At 33.0% G+C, this 24,452-nt stretch overlaps 1 protein-coding gene across 4 annotated transcripts in view; it reads left to right on the forward strand.

The window, feature by feature from the left end:
* The window catches only part of LOC129218279 (organic cation transporter protein-like), a 230,253-nt gene that overhangs the window by 91,918 nt on the left and 113,883 nt on the right, over positions 1-24,452 (forward strand). For 2 of the 4 annotated variants that reach the window (XM_054852510.1, XM_054852513.1), the window contains exons 1-2: positions 18,013-18,041; positions 18,817-18,892. The gene's annotated coding sequence lies outside the window, so the exon portion shown is untranslated. Of the gene's footprint in view, positions 1-18,012; positions 18,042-18,816; positions 18,893-24,452 lie in introns of those variants that run through there. The other 2 variants (XM_054852512.1, XM_054852511.1) reach the window with 1 other exon arrangement.

Raw genomic sequence — 24,452 nt, forward strand, 5'->3', positions numbered from 1 at the left:
TCTCTAATATGAGGATGAAAAAATACTTGCACTTATTAACATTATATGTCCATTGAAAGCTCTGATTTTTCTGCTGAAGATGGCACCTGTTCCAAATTTCGAAGTAGAATAAAAAACGAGTTATGAGCTTTTTAGTTCCATGTTCGAAGGCTTTCCTCAACCCAATACAGTATTTAGTGTATCATCTCAACTCCCTGGCGACAGCTACCATTGTTGTATTGTTGACTATTTTTGCTTTTCGTCTGACTGTTCAAGGCTTTTCTCAAGTCAAATCTCAAAGTAACATTTTTGCACAAGATTGGCGAAAAATTAAATGATTTGGCTGATTATTTTCCATTTTAATGCAACTTTGATGCAATAAATGTTTTTTTTTTTTTTTTTTTTTTTTTTGTGTGTTGACTGGACATTTGCTCATCATTCAATTGACCAGCAGGAATCTCGCCAAACGTTTTTTGGGGAAAGACTTCAATAGCTAAGGCATCTGGCAGTTTTTTCAACTGTCACTGTTTTTGAAGCTAAAAAAACGCAATACTGTTTCTCTGTTTTCATCATGTAACCAAAATATCGCCATTAAAAGAATCTTTAAATCTTTGATTAACATGTAAAATAATCCGCCGACTAAATTAACCAAATCCATAAACAGCACAAAAACTTCGATTAATTTGTCTTTTTGCGCTATTTCAAACAACTGCTAAATTTTACTACCTATTTTGGAAACATTTTGGCTGAAAATGTGTAGCATCGTTTTATAGTCACTAGAAGTATCCAATATTTGGCGAAAATATTTCTTCAACGAAAATTAGTAACACACAGTTTTAAAAGAAGGGGGGGGGGGAGAGCCTTATCCAATGTATCCCAAAACTATTTTTGGGTTAATTTGGTGAAATTTGGTAATATTTTAAATCGCAGAAAGAACCTACAATAATTGAAATTTCCCAAAATAACTAAAGCAATTACAGGAGGATTACGGGTGGCTACATTTTTTAAAACAGTTTGTACTTGAACAGCCATATAGAGAAGGTTTTAGAGTACGTTCAAAGAAAAAAAAATTCCTACTTATATTAAAAATGCGAAAGTGAGTTTGTAATTCTTTCACGCTTAACTATTCAACCTCACTCGAATTGGAATTTTTAAGAATTACCCGTACAAACTTCCTTATTACTCTTAAATGTTTTCCTGATTAACGTGATATTTTGGGTGTCTCCCCAGTTTCGTCGACATTTCTTTCCCCCCTCCCCCCGTTTTTTCAGTTTTTTATCATCTTTTTGATGTATTAAAGGGGGGAGGGAATTTGAAGTGTCAGTGAAACTAGAGAAACTGGGTACAAACCATTTTTTTGATAACGACTTGACATCTGCCTGTGTTGCCTATTAACTTGAATCGATTAAAATAATCTATATTAACGTGAGCGAAGCTGCGGGTAAAAGCAAGTAATATATAAACATGATTGAAATTTTAAAGGAAAAGAAATAAATAACCTGAATTTCAAAGAAATGTAAGTGCATAACCTTTTTTTAGAGGCACCAAAGTCATGTAATTGTTTTTATTAAGTTTGTAGAAGTGGCATGTGAAGTTATATGATAAATGAAGTTATATGAAGTTTGTTTAATGTTTAAACTGAGTTTTCTAAATTTTATTGCCCAAGAACATTTTCAAATATTTGATGAAATTAACATTTTTTGTTTGAACTATTTAAACTGCTTTTTATAAATTTCAAGATATGATAGTAATATTTCGCTGAATTCAGATGAATAAACAGTATTACGAAATTGATAAACAGGGAATCTTGTCCTCATCCCCCCCCCCTTTTTTTGAATAATAATTTTTTATTTGTTGTGAATGACAAAAGGTTCTTAATTTCATCAATCACGAAAAATACTATATTTTTAATTTCGTGACGTTTTGATAGGAGGTAGTTCGTAGAAATGTATTTCATAAATAGGATACTGAATTGAAAACAAAACTTCTTTATTTGTGCAGAATGTTCTAAAAATAAATTTCTGTATACTCAGTATCTCATCATTTACGAATCTGGGCCAAGTAAGAGTTGAAAGATACTGAAATATAAGGTTCAATAGTTTGATGAAACGAAGTTTCTTCCTTTCTTACTAAAAGCTCTCTTTTTGCATAAAAGAAATATATTTTGTGTTCACCAAAAATCTTTCTTACTGAGGAAAAGGTAGGGGAAAAGGTTGCACATGTGAGCACGGGGTATATGTGAACATGGTATGTTTTACTAAGATAACTTCAAGCAAAAAATCTTGAAAAAATCTCGAGTAATTGCAGTACCAGTCTTATCTCTTAGACAATCTTTTAGAACAATGAGCCGTTGTATGTTTCCGTGATGGCAACTTTGTTTTAGCAGACGCTGTATGTAATTTTATCACTGTCTTTTTTCTCGTGAAAACATGTTTTAAACTATTATATGCTTAACTTAATTAATGCAAACCATTTTACAACCATTCAAGTAAATTTATGATAATGTTTGAATTTTTTAAACTAAATTAAGAATTCTCTTTCCTTGGAAGTTATTTCTAAGGTAGATGATGGGGCACTTGTTAAAACAACATCTAGGGGCACACATGAACAGTTCCCATATCCCCTTCATAATATTTATCTTAATATAGCATATTATAAGTGTTAAAGAAATGTGTTAATATTTCTTATCATTAGTTTTCTACAGTCAGATTGTAATTTTATTGATATTTATCATTATTCTTATTGAATATTTATTTATTTGTCTATATTATTCTTTTATTTTTTAAATTATTTTATTACTAAATAGTTGATCTACAATTTAGTGTTGTAACACTTACAGGAATGTTATAATACCTATAGGAAATAAAGACACAAAAAAATTTTCATTTACTTAAAAAATAAAGTTTTGAATAATTTTAAAATACAAATCGTTACACAATTATAATAATCATTACATAATAAAAAATATTTTTTACTGTGTAGTCCTATTAATTTTATATTTTTTTCTTCCGTGTTTATCCTGTGATCAGAACAGGCTAAGAGACTTTTAAAATTTGACAGTGAGCAGTTTTATGTTTTGGAAAAAATATTTTCTTAACGACACAATTACTATATAATTTAAACTGACACAGAATAGGTTACAAACCCTTCAATGTAATTGATATATACGTACATGTTTCATATTAAAAAAAATTTCTTAAAAATCCTACTTCTTGTCCCGCATTTTTTAATCGTGTTCATATGTGCCTCAGGTCTGTTCGCATGTGCCCCTTATAGGGGCACCAATTCAAGAAATTTTTAAAAACTATTATAAAGTATAGAACCAACGTTTTAAAAAATCTCAAAAAATTCCCTGACTCAAAGAAAAGATCATTCAATCATAGAAACATTTTTGCACTGAGGAGATAATGGATGAGGTTGATAATATTTTTTGAAAAATAAAGAGATGAAAAAAAAAAGTTCACATGTGCCCTCCTTTTCCCTATATTTGAAAAAATTTGTCACTTAAAGGCAGCTAACATTGAGCTGATGTTAGAAAATCGATGTTAGTAAGGTCAGTGGGGGTAAATGGAAATATGAGGCAAATGGAAACAAACTCTATTACCATATACATGGTGATTTTTGAAACTAAACAATTAGTGAGTGGAAGCTAGGAAACATAAAGAAGACATTCTGAAAGTTCTGTGCGTAACCAAATAATTGTGTACGTGTCATCATTGCTTGAAGATGACATTGTAAAAAATGTTACTTTTTGAAATTAAATGATCATACCTTTTCCTTTCCAGTCGTTCTGCAAATTCGAAGTAACTGTCTTCAAGTAGTTCTTTTTTGTCATGTGGATGGCTACTAAAAACATTTGGCTATGAATTTCACCTTTCCTGCTACTTTTAATGTGCAGTTATACCCATACATGCTGTACTCTGAGCTAAATGGACACAACTATTTTTTCCTTCTTCCTATTTATTGGAAGATTACATTTTGATGTATAATGCAATTTTGTGTAATTTACATAAATTTAGAGCAGAATTTATTTGTTCGTGAAGTTTAGAGGATTCAGCGGGTCGTATGCAACCGCAGATTGAATTTTGTAGGTATAGAACTTTTTGAGCTTCTAAACTGATTATGTATATTGCGATTATCTACCTACATCAACCTCATGAGTAATGAAATCACTGTTTCCATTTACTCCTTAATCTCTGGGCAAAATGAAAGCACGCTGGGGTAAACATGATTTCATTCGCTTAATAAATAGTCATAAACTCAAGATTTTCTCCCTCAATTACTCCCCGAGTGCTCGTTTGGATAAATTGTACCCAATTTTGTCTATCAATTTATCCAAAAGAAAGGGAAGAAGGTTAAAACATTGAAGTTCTGTTTCCTTTGACCCGAACCGACCTTACACGAGACAGCAGGCTCGATTATTTCTTTATGAACTTCTTGTTTTATAAATCGTTTATGTATGTCCCGTACCATATCACTCTAGAAAAGTGTTCCGAGTTGTTAATCACTGAATCTTTAAACGGTGTTTTGTTTACATAGGCTGTTCAAAGCACCCTTTAGTAACATTTGCAAACATTTCGCTTGAAGAAAACAAGCTGCTGGCTGCTGGCAAAGTTTCTCACATTCGTAAATGTTAATTATGCATTTACGTTCCTCTGACGTCAGTTTTATGTCTTTATGTTTCATTTTGCTAATTACTTAAATATTTCAAGTTTAAAGTTTTACTTTCAATCCTGAATGCCAGTGTGAATTCCAATGTGAAAGTTTGACTATTTTAATCAAACTTGCACACTGGATTTCGAGTACGCTTTCAAAAACCTTTCATGGAATGATTGTTTTAAACAAACTTTTGTGATTTAAATTTGTAGCAAATAAAAAAGACTTGGAAGATAATAAATTTTCTTAATTTTGTCCAACCACAGGTAGCCCTCGAACTAGATTAATTTTAAACTAAAAATTTCGAGCGAGCGCACATAACAACTTCGCCGTTACTTTCACTGTTTATAACGTTTCTTTAGAAAAGCTTTAAATTAAATTTATAAGGAAAGATTTTTGCTATTAATTTCCTTTTACGAACTGAGAGAAACAATAATTCTTCAGGAATAAGAAGAATTTGCCTTTGTGGAAGAGATAATAAATTAGGTATTTAAAATATTCCTTAGCGCTATAATTGTGAGAAGATGCGTCTTTTTCGCAGGCAATGATCTATTTGACAATAGCACTTTTAATTCACTAGTGTATATTTTGTGTTTTAAGGTTTGACTATATTTTTTTAGTAGGGAAAAGGAGGTCGCATGTGAACAAAGGGCACCTGTGAAAATGGTACACTGTTAAAACTACAGGATGCATTCGGCACCTTTCAGGGGAGAAACGCTTGTTCACCACCGGCACCCAATACGGAGCCGAAATGGCACCTCTAAATAGGGTGAAAAACATGCACCTTTTAAAAAATAGACAGCCAGAGTGAAAAAAAAAGGATCCTTCGGAGAGAGAAATGGCACCCTTACTACAGATCCTCCCCCCCCCCCGTATTGTGTGCATTTTGAATACAGTTGTGTATTTTTTTATTTATTTTATTTATTTTTTTATTTATTTTTTAAGTTTTGTTCTGATTTATGATATTCTACGTTTTGGACACTTTTCACATTGAATTCGGTGCTGGAAATGATTAAAACATGTAATTACAGCATTTGATCATATTTCAGAGTTTTCAACATAGTTAAGAAGTGCTCATTGCTTTAATTCATCTGATCGTGCTCTAACTCAGTGTTTCTCAACCTCTTTTGCCTTGGGCGCGGTAAAAGCAAATAAAAACTTTGCGGACCAGTGAAATCTTTATCGTTTTCTTAAAAATAAATAATATTAATAATAATAACTCTGGAGCCGTTAAAAACATGTAATGTTAAAAATTAATAAAACAATAAATATCTACCCCTTTACTTGGTATCAAAGATCTGTCACAAATACGTTATAATTTAAAGACGAGTAATTATTTAAATAATGTGAGAAATTATACATTTACTAAAACATGACGCATTTCGAAAAGGAAGCATAACTGTACTTATGGATTATTTACATGAAGAGCCAAAAATATTCAGGGAGATTACAGTTACGGAAAAACAAAATCGTTTCATAAACGTTAATCAAGATCAACAAAATAAAATGCACATAAAGTTTTTCGACACTTAAAAAACCAAAAGAAATTTCTAACGCTATCGAGACATTAACCGCTAACAGGAAATGATTCTAACACTTGAATGAAAAAAAAAGAGAGTGCTCGACTGAGAGATTTTTTTTTCCGCTAGCTTTCTCTTATAATCTACGAAGCACAAGAATCATTTTTATTAAGGTTCTCACTTGTTGATTATTGATAACCTTTTTGCCGGTGTTTTTTTTTTTTTTTTTGGTGAATAATAAAAGCTGCTTGTCGAGTACTCAAGAAAATAATGAGAGATATTTTTAGTAGCGTTTTGAATGATGGAAATTTCACGATAGTAACGGTAAACTGAAATAACGGTAACTGAAAAGCAATAAATACACTTTTAAAAACTTTTAACTATTTTTGAAAGCATTAAAAGCTACAAAGTGATCAAAAGCTGTACTTACTTGTAATTTCGGATAATTAATCCTAGAAAAGTTGTGTTTTAATCCAATAGTGTATTTCATTCAATGTGAAAGACACATAAACGCAATCCCTCTTCGTCCGCCATATTGTGGTGGTATATGTCTAAGGCAATAGCACATGCGCAATAAATCTTTCTGAGATTGCATGCTGTTTCGGCTCCTCTGCTCTATATCCTGGCCTGAGTTGCACCTTCAGGCACCATGCTTTCACCTTAGAGGGAATATATTCACTCGTCTGGAATCCCTGGTTATAACAGTGTATGTTTCACTAAGATAACTTCAAGCAAAAAATCTTAAATTTTCGAGTAATGGCAGTACCACTCCTACTGCTTGACCAAACTTTCAGAGCAATGAGCCCATTTATGTTTCTGTGGTCACAACTTCTTTGTTTGAGCAGGTTTTGTATGTAATTTTATCAGTCTTTCGCTCGTGAAAACATATTTCAAACTAACTTTTAAGCTAAAAATACTTATTGCAAACCATTATATAAACATTCAAGTAAATTTATGACAGTGTTAAAAATAATTATTAAATTATTATCTTTTTTTTTACAAGTTTGTTCTAAGATAGATAATGAGGCACTTATGAACATTGCATCTAGGGACACATGTGAAGGGGGACCGCAGCTCAGCAGCTCAAGAAAAGAGACAGTTGGAAAATAATGCTTCCCCTACGTAAGGAAAATTCTTATGTTAATCCTGTTGACAGAAAGGTTTCTTGAACTGCCAGTTTAGTGACATTAGGAATTTTGCTTTCCAAGCAGCAGAAACAAATGATTCATTTCACAGATTTAACAATGAGTTAAAATTGAGAAATGAGAGAAAATAACGATACTGTTTGATATTTTTTTTACACTATCCAAAAGCCCAAAATTTATTAGTACATAAGAATTTAATCGAACTTCTGATGCTCTTACTATGTGAAAACATCAATAATTCAATACCGAATAGGTTGCCTGCTGAGAAAATCCTATGGCTACGCTGCAAGCGTGGCTAATGTTGCGAGTGGGTTTTCTTAAGAACGTAAGTTTGACCTGTGAATAAACGTGTTCTTCATATCAGTGACTATTATGCAGCAGGCATGGAACAGAAAAAAGTAGCTGAAAATATCACATAATGCCTGGCATTGAAATCTTTCTCATAAAGCGTAAAAAGATCACTTGCGAATCCTGTAAAATAGCTGTAGAGTTTAATTGTAAATTGTTCTGACGTTACCTGCATTGGTAAAATTTAAGAAGCGCACTGTCCATCTTAAGCGCAAATATTCCTAATTTGGACTTCTGCAACTTTGTTGAAAATATTTTATTACGAAATTAACCTTTTACTTAGAGAAATTGTGCCTGCTCCTTATTAAATTTTGTTTATGATGCCTTTTTTTTTTTTTCATTTTTGTTTTGCTTTACATATGAGGCAGTGAGAAGCAAAGGAATGTAAGTGGCAAAATTAAAAATTTAGAGGTAACCAGTACAAATGGTAGGTTAACCTCTTTTCTGTCTTGGAGCAAGACATAGTACACTGTAAAAAAAATTCGGAAACGTTTCTGAGTATATCGTGCAGCTGCGGTTCATGAAATTTTCAAAAACGTTTCTGAGTATTTCGGAATTCTCTTTCTGTAATGTCCGGAAACGTGTCTGAGTATTTCGGAATCCTCTTTCTGTAATGTCCAGAAACGTGTCTGAGTATTTCGGAATCCTCTTTCTATAATTTCCAGAAATGTTTCTGAGTATTTTGGAATCCTCTTTCTGTAATTTTCAGAAACGTTTCTGAGTATTTCGGAATCCTCTTTCCGTAATTTCCAGAAATGTTTCTGGGTATTCTGTGCAGCTGTGGTTCATGAAAGTTTCGAAAACGTTTCCGAGTATTTCGGAATTCTCCAAACAATTTTCAAAAACGTTTCTGAGAATTTCGGAATCCTTTTTCCGTGATTTTTTCTAAAAAATAATTCTTTACTATAGTATTGCATGCCATATCAGTTTCAATTCTTTCATATCTAAGAGCAATGAAACAAGCAATTTTAGAATCATTCGTGGATTTTTTTTTCTGAATTTCTAATGACAAATAGCATGGTTAACAGCATAACATATGCACAGTTATAAATTTTTGAAAATTTATTAAATAATATAGTAAGTTCATTCATAATCACAAAATCGTCGGGGGAGGGAAGGGGAGTACTTTCTCAAAAGTGGGATTGTTTGTTAAACAATATTAAACTTCAGTTTTTCTCTCAATATTTTCAAGACAAAATTATCAACATATTGTATTTTTAATGCAGAACTTAAAAACATATCTTGTATCAAACTTGATAGCTTTTATTTTCGGATAAAATTTGACAGAACTTACCTACACTTTGCGTTCCGAAATTCGTTCACGTCAAGTCAATTTCTTTGACGAACAAAGTGTACCGAAAAGTACCAACAGAGAAATTGGTGAATTTAAATATGACACCAAAGTCCCCCTGCTGGAACCATTCGGGTTTATTCTTCTGTTCTTGCCCTTTTCCAGTTTATCACAAATATAGATACTTAATCAAAATAGGTTACTGATTTTATTTTTAGAGTGTGCGCAAAATGCATTATATATTTTATTTATTAAAACATTGAACTCTATTACATGATTATTCCATTTCATATATACGAGAGTCCCCCCCCCCACACCATAAGAGTGATGGTGCACCCATAAAATGATATAAAGCGCCCCCCACCTTAAAAAAAGCAACCCCTTGAAAATGTCAATAGCACAGTCTCTCACCATATGTGCATTGCATATTAATAACATAGTATTTAAAAACTGATCACTTTTAAAACGATGACATGAAATAATATTACTTTTTATTTCAGCATGTAAATGCAGCTGTTCCATTTTTGCCACTGACTCATTCCTCCTGACTGTCCTACATTAAACTAGTATATCCACGAAGGAAATGTTATTTTCGGAACTAATGTCAAGGAATTTTTTTATTGTTAACCACATTTAACAAAATGAATAAGCAGATGAATTAATTTCATAACTATGTTCTTACTAATAGATAACATGGTCATTTTCTAATGGTATAAATATTTTTAAATGAATGAATAAATTATAATAAAAAAAGATAAATTATACCGGCACATTTTTTGTGAAGCATATTACAATACTAGAAAATATTTGCATTACCATATTTCTAATGAATTAAACAATTGATTTTTTTTTCTTTTTGAACCAAAATGTATGTACATCCAAGTATTTCGAAATAACTTTTCTGTGATTGCTTCTCAAATATAAATCTTACTTCTTTTGCGTAATTAATCAGTTTCAGTTGGTTACAACAAATAGTACACCGCGCACATAGGTATATGTAGGATAACTTTAAATTAATTCGATAAACCCAAAAACAGTTACAATTGGAGCCTCATCAAATGCAAATCAACAAAAATATAAATGTATATAACAACATGTTTTAAAATATTCATTAATACTTACAAGTGAACATGAGCGGAAGAAAATCTAAGTACCTCCATTACAACTGAATAAGTAATCCAAAGGGTTTCGTTTCATTAAGTATAAACACGGGTGTTGAAACTATTCACGCTTGAACACACAATATATATCTAATTATGGTCGCATTGGAAATTGTAAAGAAGCAAATGGTTATTAACTAACTTAATAGCTGCGTACATCGTCTAAAAAATCAAGGGCAGTCCAAAATGCAATGGCGTAAAATTAGTTTCGACACATTTTACTACTCTCTAGACATGAAATAACAAGCAATCCAATGCTAAACAGTTGCTGACTGCTGCAACCATAGATAAGAAAAAAAGAAGTTCTCGTTATTTCCAACTCATTGGCGCCTGGTTGGAAGGATGAAATAGGTTTCGAAGCGTTGCGTCATCACTTCCGCTTCTAGATATCTTGAAATAACAAAAAGCTTTCTGAATATTGAGGAGTTCGCTATTGGATGAAGGATTCCTACTATTTCGGAAACGTTTCCGATATATCCAGAAACGTTTCCGAAATTTGTTACAGTGTACTAGCTGCCGCGGCAGGTTCTGCTATACAGCATGATATAGAAAAAAAAATCACTGAAAGCCTTCCTAGGCCCTTATCTTTAAACGTGTTTTACTCAAACATGCTCCACTGACCTCCTCTTCTTAGGAGGTCCAATATTGCGGCGTTCCTCTAACAAGATAATCAACACACTCGCACTAAGGAGTTGCCTGGTTTAGATAAGTTTATAATCACGCATACAAATGATGAATTCATTGCAGCGTCAGCACAATTAACTTAATTTTTTTCATCTTTTTAATTAATTTTTTTCTACAGTTTAGTCGGAATAAATTGTAGAAATCGGTTATTGTTAGGGCCCAACGCTGATCCTGTTCCTTGATTAGCTGCCAATTGGTGTGAAAATTTTCTACCTGAATTTTTGATAAATAGTTTGCTACTGAAAACGTTGGTATTATTTAAACAAAGTATTAAAGGCATAAGTACAGGGTGCGGAGAAAGTTCCCACAATTTTATTAGATATTTCAATAGGATGTAACTAACACATAATTCAACAAATCAACAAGTTAAAGCAATAAAAACTCTTTATTGAAACAATACTAATAACATTAAACAAAACGAGCTGATGTGTGCATCACATGACTTCCTTTTACTCCAATTTAATGTCATTTCCACATTATTCGCTATTTTAATGTGATTCAATATTTATTCTCTAAATATCACCAACAATGGCCAAATTGAAACCAAAAAAAAAAAAAAAACTCCGCCAAATTTGTCGCCAAGTTGGCGACAAAACTTGGCGACCAAAAGACTGGCGATATATCGCCAAGTGTCCGACAAATTATAACGCCACTTGAGTTTACATCGAAATTAACAATGATTTCCCCCCAAAAAGGTGCAAAAGACCCCCTTAGGAACATCCGAAAGCAACCAAAAGGGGAGGTGCACAACTAGACCCCACTACGAGTCTATGTACCAAATTTCAACTTTCTAGGACATACCATTTTTGAGTTATGCGAGATACATACGCACATACGCACATACGCACATACACACATACGCACATACATACAGACGTCACGAGAAAAGTCGTTGTAATTACCTCGGTGATGGTCAAAATGGATATTTCGCGTGTCTATACATTCTTAGGCACTTTTCCGCATGTGGTCGAATCGAAAAAAAAACTCAACATTCATTTGGGGGTGAGCAAAATGGAAATTAAGGGCGATTTTTGAGTGAAAATTTTTTCGCGAATACAATACTTCCTTTTTTGTAAAAGGAAGTAATAAAAAATTACAACAATTGTTCAAAATTGACACCTTGGGCTTCAATACATTTATGGAATCGCAGTCTGAAATTGCCGACGATGCTCGCGCACGCATCCACCGTTATCTCATTCCAGGCACGCCTCAGAGCCGTTTTGAGCATGTCGACCGTGGCGTATCGTTTTCCCGAGATTTTTTCCTCCCATTGACCACACCGAATAATCTATCGGATTGAGGTCCGGTGAGTTAGGGGGCCAAACATCCGTGCCCCAAAAACCTGGAAACAGATCTTCGCAGATGGCAATCGTCGATCGGGCCGAATGCTCAGGAGCCCAGTCTTGTTGGAGTGTGAATCCATCTTGGCCAAAGTGTTCTGTTGCCCTTGGCCTCAGTACATCGCATAGAACCCGCTGCTGATAGTTCGCAGCATTAATTTTGACGTTTCTGTCAATGAAAACAAGCGGCGTCTTACCGGTGGCAAATTCCAGCCCAGACCGTTACGGAGCCTGGAAAGTGACTGTATCCGATGATTTTTGCAGCAGCGGTCTTCTTCTGACTCTTCTTAAGCAGTTGGCGATGATTTTGACGGTTATGTGTGGACTCGATGGTGAAGATCTTCTCATCGGTAAAGAGAACCTTCGAAAGGCGAGCACCAGCGGTCAAGCGAAGCATCCGTCGAGCTTTTATCAATCTTTTCTACTTCATTGTGTCATTGAGGAAGTGGAGGCGATTGATCTTGTAAGAACGAAGTCCCAACTTGTTTTTCACGATGGTTCGGACCCTTTTTTCGCTGATCTCCAGTTCTTTGGCCATCTTTCGCATTGAGCGCTCTGGATTGCGACGGATGCGACAGCGGATCTTCTGCACATTCGCTGGAGTCGTTGCAGTGGTTGGACGACCACTCCGTGGACGGTCGGCAGTCCCTCCAGTCTCCTTGTAGCGTTTCACAGCGTCATAGACTGTTTTACTCTTGAATCCAGTCGTTCGAATAATATCGGTTGTTTCCATTCCCTTCTTGTGTAATCCAACGAGAGTGACCCGCACATTTTCACGATTCATAGCTCACTAACTCAATGAACGAACAAAGAACAAATGTTTAAACCTCAAATACTTTTAATGCCAATAAACAATATGTGCCAAATAAATCGCCAACATACGATTTTAACGCTAAAAAAACGTTTTAAACAAAATTGTGGGAACTTTCTCCGCACCCTGTATGCTCAAACCAGCGTACTGAAAATTTAGTTGACTTTCCAAAGTGAGAATCTAATTAAGTATAGTTCCAAAGATTGTCAGATTGAACAGAGAAAAAGAACTTATGGACTGAAAGCAACCGAACGCCGCTCTGTTGTGTAAATAATTTGTTCAATAGAGCAACAGTAAAAGATACAATCCACCAATGAAAAGTTCTCTTCTGTGAAGTGTAGTAGGCCATCTCATAACTAAGGGGAGAATCAAATATCGCTAAAAGGGAAATAGAGAAAAGTTAAAAAGAAAGCTGCAGACGTCACTCGCATTACCAATAATCCTACTCAAAAAATATTTGTACGAATCGCTGTATGCAATCAAAAGTAGAAAAGTTAGTGAGTAAAATTGAGCACAAGATGCTGTGGTTTCTGTTGCTTCAGCCACAGCTCAAGACAACTCTGATGAAAGAGCACGCGAAAATGATGAAAGTGAGAGAGAGGGGAAAAAAAACAGGAGGACTCATGAAAAAAAAAAGCAGACAGAAGTCGAAACTTGATACTAATGAAAACTTCAAGTGCTGATAATATTTCGCTTCGAAGACAAATGATCATTCTTTTGAGCTACATGTTAGAGAATCAGAAATACTAAACTCAGAATCAACCAATTCATAATATGATGCTAAGTTCTCCAGAGATAGAAATCTGGTGAGTCGCGGGTACCATACTGAACATCTCCGTGGTCAGCCGTTAATGTGTTTGGTTGGACAACGACACCTGAGAAACTTTAGCATCACTTTTGGGTCAACTCTGACTAAATTTCTACCAAAAAATAGCATGCCCTCGTTTAACCTGCAAGATCTCTATTTCGCAACGGTTAGTCCAATATGCATCATACTACCAATTGCAAAAATGATCAAAGTAAAGTAGAGTTAAGATATTGATTTTTTTTTTTTTTTTTGTGAAAATGAAATATTAGAGAAAAAATACAAAATTTCACTTTTTATACGGACAGCAGGTCTTCTTACTTATATTTAGAGACATGATCTCCATTAAAAAATAATTCCAACACACAAAATTTGAAGCATGTGCAACTAAAACTATTTATTATTATAATTAAACGTATAAGGTAATCAATTACGAAAGCTTCTAAGCATTTTTTTTTTAATTTAAAAAATCCAATTTAAATTTTCAAAAATCTGATTTGAATAAAAAAAATTCCAATTTTTTTTATATTTTCAAAAAAAAAAAAAAAAAAATCATGATTTGTTTACACCCTGATCATTCTCATTGACTTTTGACTTGATTCTCTTAACGCCTATAGTAGCGCATGAGGCCGCTAGCGTGGCATTCCATCCCAACCGGTTTAATGCCGCCTCCTTGGCACTCCCCCAGCTTGGCCAACCAAAGGCATTTCTTTCTTGTATGAGCATCTGACGCCAGGTTAGTTTTGAACGCCCGCGTTTCCTCTTGCCATCAGGGGTCTACGTGAGAGCAGTTCTTGTAGGGTCTATTGCCTGCATTCTGAGACCATGTCCTATCCATGACCATCTGTGCTTTTTTATCAGTGTGGTTATCGGCTTACAATTTGTACGTTTGTACAGGTCTGAATTCGATATTTTATTTGGCCAGTATATGTTTAATATTTTTCTCAGGCTTTTAGTTTGAAACGCATCAAGCTCTTTTTCTTGCTGTCTAGTTAGCTTGCTTGTATTGCTGCTATAGAGTAGGACTGCTCTAACTGTTGAATTGAAAATTTGTATTTTGAGTTTTGTGTGTATGTTGTTAGATCTCCGTATTTTATATAAAGATTTAAAGGTGCATTGAGATTTTTTAATTCTTATTAATATATCATTATTTGTACCTCCCTCAGATGAAACATATGCCCCAGATAAATAAAATTGTCAACTTCATCTATTTCCTTTCCATTTATGCAATTTTTTTCATTTTTGTTACTTTTGATTTTCATCATCTTCGTCTTGGCTTCGTTTATTTTCAATCCGACTTTTTTGCATTTTCTTCCAGCTTACTTGTTTTTGACTTCATATTTTAAGGTTTGATGACAATAGTACGATGTCACCTGCATAGTCTAAATCTTCAAGATGATCATAAGTCCATCTTATCCCAGTTTTACATTGTTTCAGGGTGTGTCTTATTGTCCAGTCCATTACTATGTTGAATAACAGTCCCGACAACACGCATCCCTGTCTTACTCCAATTTTTATTTCAAAATTTTCTGAACTATTTCCATTAATTAAAACACTGCCCTTGCTTCCATGGTATAAGTTTTCAATGATATTAACTTTTCTTTGCGGCAGTCCGTAGATCTTCAAAATTTTCAATAGACACTCTCTATTTATGCTGTCAAAAGCTTTAGCAAAATCAATAAAGTTAAGATATAATGTTGAGTTGAATTCAATGCTTTGCTCTATTATATTTCGATGTATGAAGATTTGATTCATTGTACTTCTACCGGCTCTAAAGCCTGCCTGTTCAATTCTTAACCTGCCTTCAATGTGATCCATTCTCATTAATATCATTATATTCCAAAACTGATACTATAGGTTTATGTTAACTAAAACAGGAAATAAACAATTTTGATTCGAACCTATTTAAATATCTAGCAAAGACTGGACATCGTTAAATTAAATTCTCTATTTAAAAATTCAATTAATGGTAGATTTTTATCATCTGCAAAGTTGATGTGGAAATATATTCTCAAAATCATTGGCAAATTATCAAAGCTCTTCCCAATTTTATTTTGAAGTAATGCAGAATCATCTTCAGAAAAAAAAAAAAATTTTCATTCAAAAATTATTGTACTTCGTTTATAGACTTAACGGATGAAATATAAACAACAACCATTACAATTAGCAGTCCACTTGCAGAGTGGCAACGACAAACACATGTATCACCGATACCACAAACATTATTTTTTTTCCCATCTCTAAAAATGCCCAAAGCATCTGAAGAAATTTTCACTCCAAAAATATTATAAAAGCTTAAAAAGGTATTCTTCTGGAGAAGAAGATGCACTGACCCGGGTGAGGATCGACCTCACGCTCACTCGGGAATCGTATTATAAGAATCGCGCGCTGCTGACAGCGCTACTGAGGTCCGCAGTTCCCAGCGCAAGCAAAGTAGTAAAGGAACTAAGAGAAACCGCGCATGCGCTGTATTCCAAATGTCGGTGAGGTGAGGTGACGGTGTTGCCAAATGAATAGTTTTTCCCCACCTCAAAAATGCTCAACTTCAAAATGTTTTCACTTCAAAAAGAATCAAACTTCTATGTTACCCACATCTGTAGTTGCAGAAACTATCAACTATTGAATGCTTTCATTAAACTGAATCTTATACATTTAGTCGACGAAGAAGCGCATATGGGACAGTCTTCAAAACGTGTAACTTTTCTGTCACACGCCTTTTACGGTAAAAACTTTAATTCATTTAATAATGTGTTTTAATTTCCTCAAAAATCTATCTATTTAAACCTGCCAAAAAATTTTTAATAATAATTTTTATTTTAATATCTTTTTGGTTCACATCGTGTGAATTCTCACCTCCGTAGCATTTCACACACCTGGTATGACTGTTTATGTTTCTTAATAACTTGTTTAATTAAAAGTATATATTTATTTATTTATTATTCCTTTCGCAAGTATCTCAAATACTAATTGCTCAAATATATTTATTTTTTATATTGTGTTTTAGTTCGTTTTAGTTTCGTTAGGATAAGGAGTTACGTCACAGAATAAATTCTCACATCCATTACCCAAGAACAAAATGCCATTTCTCATTAGAAGATGGCAGTAATGACATCACATTTTATTTCCCATGATATAAGGGAACCCTCTTGTTTATTTTTAACCATGAAGAAGTTGTGAGATTTTTGTTGAAAAACAAGATGATAGATTTTATTTTAAAAAACAAGTGTGGTTATTGAGAATTCTCATCTCCATGAACTTGAAATTCAGGGATGTAAATTGATGCAAAAAAAAGTGTACATGTTTTCGTATGCTGAACGTGTGCTGATTGTACCTAGGAAGAAAAAATCTCTTTCCCTGAAAAATGTATTTACAAGGCCTATTTTAATGGAAAATTCCTCACCTCTGTGACAGACCTTATCAATGTCATTATTTCTGATGTGAGAAAAAATGATGGAGGTTAAATACATCAATTTTAGACAGTCTGCCAAAATTATAAATTACTAGTGTATTCTTCATTTTACTAATTTGGAAACATATTAATACTATATTATTTTTTTCACACAAATTTGAACTAAAATGATAACTAAAATTTAAGTCATATTTTAATTAACAGTGCTCAATGTTAGATTCATACTAATCATTAAAATGTGGCTCATTGTTTGCCCAATTAAAAAAATATTTCTTTGATATTAAATTGGCCTCTATTTTCAAACATTAAAAGTTTTTTTCTTTCTTTCTTTTTTTTTTAATTTCCGTTAACAAGGTATTTTTTATTTTTTTTTATTTATTTACGCGTAAAATAATTGGAACTTAGCTAGGTCATTGTTTATGGTTACTTCTAGTTGGTAGCACTTTCGTGTAAGAATGAAAAAAAAAAGAAAACAGAAGGTTTAAAAAATTAAAAAATATTTTCTTTCAAAAGTTACACATTCTGGAGAATGGACCCATATATACTATTTGCGAAAGCAACGAGTTGCAATTACTGAATTAATAAATCAATATAAAAAAACACTACTAAAAACACTGCAAATATTAAAAATATTTTAGACCAATAAATAAAATAAGTCATAAATAAAATAAGGTTCAATATTACCTCCGTTTAGCAGGCATTTTGCACTTTTCTCATCTAAAAAAAAGTCATTGTTTTCTCTAACTCAATCAAAGGCATGAAAGTGTCCTATGATTGTTTTGAAAGAATAAGGAGGAAAATAAATCACGTAATATCTAACCTGTTGGTGTTTCAAACGAAATGGATGCGCACTTCTCTCCACTACTTGTAGATCCCACATGCCCTTCATTTTGGTGAGTTTGAAATTATTTTGAACACAAATTCATATTTTTATCGGAAAATAGTTTCTCTGCAACTTTAAAAATTTACATGCAATCACTCAACAGAACAGTTAATTTTAGTATTAAATGTATCACGCTTTTTTTCCACAGCAGAGTTGAGAGTAGAAAGTCTATTTTTAAACGCAGGGTCATTCCGCGAAATGTCCGCTATTTTCTTCCTCACGTAACACTCCTATATTTCAAAAAAAAATTTAAAATTTTAAGCGGCAATGAACAAAACTTTTTGTTTAAAAAAAAGCACGTGCTGCAGTGATTACTTAAGCAACAAAAATTTTGCTCATTATCTTTTTAAAATATTATTTTGAATGAAATAAATGAGCTGTCACGTGCGGGACAAAATTTCCGTTTTTTCGTGGAATAGCTCAGCCAACAGAAATAATAAGTTTTGAAATTTCCCATAAAAAACGACTGTTACGCGGAGACGTCTTGACAGAGACGTACAAAGAAATCGTCTTAAGATCGTCTTAAGAGTCGTCGTTCGATCGATATCGAAACCTTAGTACTCATAAGAAAGTTGTGAAAACGAATTTCGTCACTTGCTTTTTTTTGTGTGTGTGTGTGTGTGTGTGTGTGTGTGTGTGTGTGTGTGTGTGTGTGTGTGTATGTCTAAGCGACTTTCTGTGGATACTAGAATATCTTATGGTTTCTAAAATTTATTTCTGATTTTGCTTCTGTAATAACGTATTTCAGTCTGATTTTGATATTTTTGTGAAATACTTTTTTCTAGAAAAAAGCTACTAAGAATAGAAAAGTGGAGAAATATATAGTTATTTAGAGTGGCAAGACACTAGGATATCAGTAAGGTAAGTTCATGTTGTATAGTCACCAGACAATACCTCCATCTATTTTAATGATTTAGCTCTGGGGTTCCCAAATTTTTCCGATCCACGGTACCCTCTGAAGAATCAGAATTTTCACACGGCATCCTAGTCTATCTCTATTTTAAATACATGTCACCGTGAAAAATCAAAATAGAAATATGCCTACTTTTACCCGTGATTCACCGGAAATATTCGGTCTCACGCCGATATTTTGGGTCTGTGGATGTTGATATTCACCAGCTAACGTCAACATTTACCAGATTTCCGACTTTTACACTAACATATTATAGATAATTACGTGCGCACTGCCCTGTACCCTCTTCTCTAACGTGGGCCACCCAGAGTGCCACGGCAACCATTTTGGGAATTCATGAGTAACTAATGAAATGTATTGATATTTTTATGGTAATTTAAGTCATTCTTCTATGCTTTTATTCCTTTTTATAATTTCATGTATATTTTTGATTATAGCCTTTTAGTTCGTTCATCTGTTTTTACTTTAACAGTTAAATAGGCAAAAAGGAAAAAAAAAACACTATTTTTTGTATAGTGTAACAGTAATTAAATGCAACTCCAGGAATACTAACTCAGTGCACTATACTCCCGGCAATGATTTTGTTTCATCTTTAGATATGGTCTAGACTTTCGAATTCCATTTTGGAATAATGTGCTTAACTCTTTGAATTCTTTTCAATTCCATTTTAGCATCTTTTCTCATGAAAGAAAGGAAAATATGGAAAAAGGTTTATATATCATAACATTATCGCTAAACCAAACGAGCAGATGTGTGCATCACATGACTTCCTTTTACTCCAATTTAATGTCATTTCCCCATTATTGGCAATTTTAATGTGATTCAATAGTTTACACTCTAAATAGCACCAACAGTGGCCAAATTGAAACCAGATTTTAAAAAAAATCGCGAAATTTCTCGCTAAGTTTGAGACAAAACTTGACGACCAAAAGACTGGCGATATATCACCAATTGTCTGCCAAATTATAACACCTCTTAAGTTTACATCGAAATTAGCAATGACTTCCTCCCAAAAATGGGCAAAAGACCCAAATGCCCAAATGCAATTAAAAGGGGAGGTGCACAATTAGACCCAAATAGGAGTTTACGTACCAAATTTCAACTTTCTAGGATATACCGTTCTTGAGTTATGCGACATACATACGCATATCTACATATACATACATACATACATACAGACGTCACGAGAAAACTCGTTGTAATTAACTCGAGAATCGTCAAAATGGATATTTCGCGTGTCTATACGTTCTTAGGCACTTATCCACGTGTGATCGAGTCGAAAAAAAACTCTACATTCATTCGGGGGTGAGTAAAATGGAGATTAAGGTCGATTTTTGAGTGAAATTTTTTTCGCGAATACAATACTTCCTTTTTTGTAAAAAGAAGTAAAAAGTGTACTGTGACTTAAATTATTAAATAATAATTGAAAAAAAGTGATGAGAAAAGGAAAAAAAAAGGATTTTGGTTATGAAGTGAGGAAACGTGTTTGTCTGCCTGTCCCGAAAGCCCCGGTCTGTTTGTCCCCTCTCATAACAACTTTTGAATCAGTAGTTTCTTTTTTCTTTCGGAATATCTGCTCCATGAAGCATTATTTTTACTGCTTTTCCTTCTAAAATCTCAACCTTATTGGTACATAATAAGGAAATTTAAGATATATATAAATCCAGAACAGAAAGGCAGATTTGCTTCGAGCAAACACGCAAGGAAAGAAGTTTTGACTTAGAATAAATGGCGAAAAAGAGATTGTTTGATTCGTTGTTTTCCAAGACATTTATTAAATAGTTCAAAATAGTTCTGCGTTAGCGCCTACCAAAAAATTTGTCGCTTACATAAATAATGAGATAAAATGGTGCTTTGCTTTGAGCAAACTATATTGAAAACAACTTTTGACGTAGATTATTTTCAAAGAGACTTTTTGATTTGGTTATTTTGACCGTATTTTGGTTTGATCAAAAAAAGAACGTAACTTTACCCCCTGCAGGAAAATTTGAAGCATATAAATTCTGATCTTAAAAGACGGGCTTAAGGCGAAGCTTTAATGGTGTAAGCTGTGGATAGTAGAGAAAAATGATGTCTTTATTTGGTCGTTTACAAAGGCAGTTTGTCTACAAAAGAAGTCAGCATTAGAGTCTATACTAAGGGTGAACTTCAGCGGTAACGGAAGGATGGTTTTTACAAAAAAAATCGATGGATTTCTGTCTATGAGCATATCAAAATACATATTTTTTCAAAAACTGATGCAAAGACTTTTATACACATCATAGTAAGTTGCTAAAAAAATTTTCGTTAGTATCTTTTTACTTCCTTTTACAAAAAAGAAAGTATTGTATTCGCGAAAAAAATTTCACTCAAAAATCGACCTAAATTTCTATTTTACTCACCTCCGAATGAATGTTGATTTTTTTTTTTTTTCGACTCGACCACACGCGGATAAGTGCCGAAAAACGTATAGACACGCGAAATATCCATTTTGACGATTCCCGATTTAATTACAACGAGTTTTTTCGTGACGTCTGTATGTACGTATGTGTGGATGTGCGTGTGTGCGTATGTATGTCGCATAACTCAAGAACGGTATGTCCTAGAAAGTTGAAATTTGGTACGTAGACTCCTAGTGGGGTCTAGTTGTGCACCTCCCCTTTTGGTTGCACTTGGGTGTTTCTAAAGAGGTATTGTCCCTTTTTGGGGGGAAATCATTGTTAATTTCGATGTAAGCTCAAGTGGTGTTATAATTTGGTGGACACTTGGCGATATATCGCCATTATTTTGGTCGCTAAGCTTTTTCGCCAACTTGGCTACAAATTTGGCGATTTTTTAAAATCTGGTTTCAATTTGGTCACTGTTGGTGATATTTTGAGAGTAAACTATTGAATCACATTAAAAATGCCAATAATGGGGAAATGACATTAAATGGGAGTAAAAGGAAGTCATGTAATGCACACATCAGCTCGTTTTAAAAATCAAATTTAAAAAACGGTAACGGAAGGACATTTTTGCGACATGATTTTCACGCTATCATGTTCTCCCCAAAAGTTCAGCGAAACTATAAAAGGGAAAATTGCATAAAAATTAGAGCACCATACACAGGAGTGTTCAATCATTACAATTTCACCTCTAGTTTTAAAAAATAATTATTTTAAGCATATAAATCATGCATTTGCTAAGGGTAATGGAAGGACAGTAACGGAAGGATAAGAAGTCCAAAGCAATTAAATTTGGTAAATTTCAACTTAAAAACATTTATTCTGCTAATACAACAGTCTAAAAGAATGATATCTAATGCCTGAGCCATCCGTTACAATTCTGAATTCATTAAATACTTAATAATTTTATCCGAATCCATAGAACATATGTATTCTTTCTCAGGAAACACAAAGATCATTCCTACATTATTATGCATTCTCAAACAATATATCTATTCCTTTATCTTCTATATGAAGTACATGTCCAATACTGCTCTTAGTTCATTTCCTTCCCTTCCTACCAACTAACAAAACTTGTCCAAACGTTAATAAATCATTTGGCATATTCTTTATGATTTTGTGTTTTTGATTCAGCTGTATCTTCATTTTTAACATTATTCATAACTGTCCTCAGTCTGTTGACTTTGAAGTGAAATCTCCTTCGATTTGTTAAAGTAGATATGTTGAAGTACTTCCTATATTCAGTAACATAACTTGTTGGAGGATTCAAATAATGCACATTTTGTGTGTCAAGTGAGAATGGATATTACTCCATCTTTGTGAAAGTTGATCTTTGAATTTACTGATCACTTCGTAGTACGTTTAACAGTTAAACCAGTGCTCTCAATTGTCCCTTCCCGTGACTTGTGGCAACAAATCTGAAAGCAGTTCCAATATTTTATTGCTCCAATTTAAATTTCAAGTTGTGAGCAAATGTTTCAGTTTGAATTGGCTTGTCATATTACAAACATGTCATACCAAAATGATTTTCACATGCTTAGGAATTTTCAAGTGTAGTTTTCATGATTTTCATCACGTACAATAAAAGAAATAAAATCACGAAACATTTTTTTTTAAATTTAACTAAAATTAGTTTTTTAAATAAAAGCACTTATAATTTTTGTTCAAATATTACTTATATATGTTTTAAATGTGACTACTATCTTTAAACAATAGTTTGTTTTCTACTTCCATTCTTAAATATTTCCCTGTATCAGCTTATAGATAAATGTCCTTCCGTTACCGTATTTTTTTGTCCTTCCGTTACCATTAAAAACCATATAAATTAAATATCTATTAAAATTTTAACTATGCCTCCCTGAAAAAAGGGACAAAATTCTGCTTTACATAAAAAAACATTAGTTTCTATACCCTATAGGTTCTTGGTGAACTAATTGAGATGTAGTATTTTCGGTAACGGAAGAACATCAAATTGTCACCTAAGTAATGGACCTACTTCATGGTTAAAATAAAAGAAATTTGAAATTGCTTACCAAAACGTTTAACTAGACATTCAAAGGATAAAAGTTAACCTAAAAATAATTTGCTGATAATAAGTTTATTTAAATTACAGTATGTAACAAAACAGAGACTTTTTGCTCTGTAAAAACATAAAGAGAAAACTTGATTTTGCACTTGATTTTCTGAAAATAATGAAACCATTTGGAAAAAACAGGTTAAGATTCAAGAAATTCATGTATTTCTAAAGAGAATGGTACATGGCAAGTGGCAGATTATTAATTTTTAAAATTCAAGTGGCATGTCTCCTTTTCCTGGAATTCATCTAAGGTATTTCAATCGCATACAGCTCTTGTTTAAAAAAAAATAATAATAAAAAAAAATAAATAAAAACAGGTACAAAATTTATTGAATACAAAATGATTTTTTTTATTTGATTCGTTTAATGATATTTTTAAACAACTCACTTGAAGCACAGACCAATCTGAGATAAGTTTCATTAGTAAAAAGATTTTTAGATTGTATTAACAGTTCAGCATAATTGTACATGTTTTGCCAATTAATTTCTTTCTTGCAATAATTTTATAGACCGTTTGTTAATTTACAATTCTTCGTAATATAGTTTTTAATTGATTGACTATTGATTCTATCAACCAATTTGCTTGTTGTTTGACTGCATTAACTTTATGGTTTAGATATCAGAAAACAAATAAATAATATTACGTTTATTTCCTTCATTGGAAACATTTTAAAGTTTTATCAATTGCGTTACAGCTTGTAAACTGATAAATGACTGATTTTATCAACTTATTTGTTGATTGTTTTGATTGATTTATCAATGACTTAGATATCGAAATGTAAATAAATATTGCAATGTTAATTTAAGTGGAGAATCGCTACTGTTGTTCCTACAAAGAACTTATTTTAACTTTACCAAGAGCCTACCTTTCTTCACCTTACCCCACCTCTTAACGTATATGCTTTATGTTTCATCTAAAAGGTGGAGCGAGGTGGAAGTAGACCCTTGGTAAAGTGCTTTGTCGAAACAGCAACGTTTCTAGACACTCAAATTAACATCATGTTATTT

The sequence above is a fragment of the Uloborus diversus genome, chromosome 3, assembly GCF_026930045.1.
Source record: "Uloborus diversus isolate 005 chromosome 3, Udiv.v.3.1, whole genome shotgun sequence".
Lineage (NCBI taxonomy): Eukaryota > Metazoa > Arthropoda > Arachnida > Araneae > Uloboridae > Uloborus > Uloborus diversus.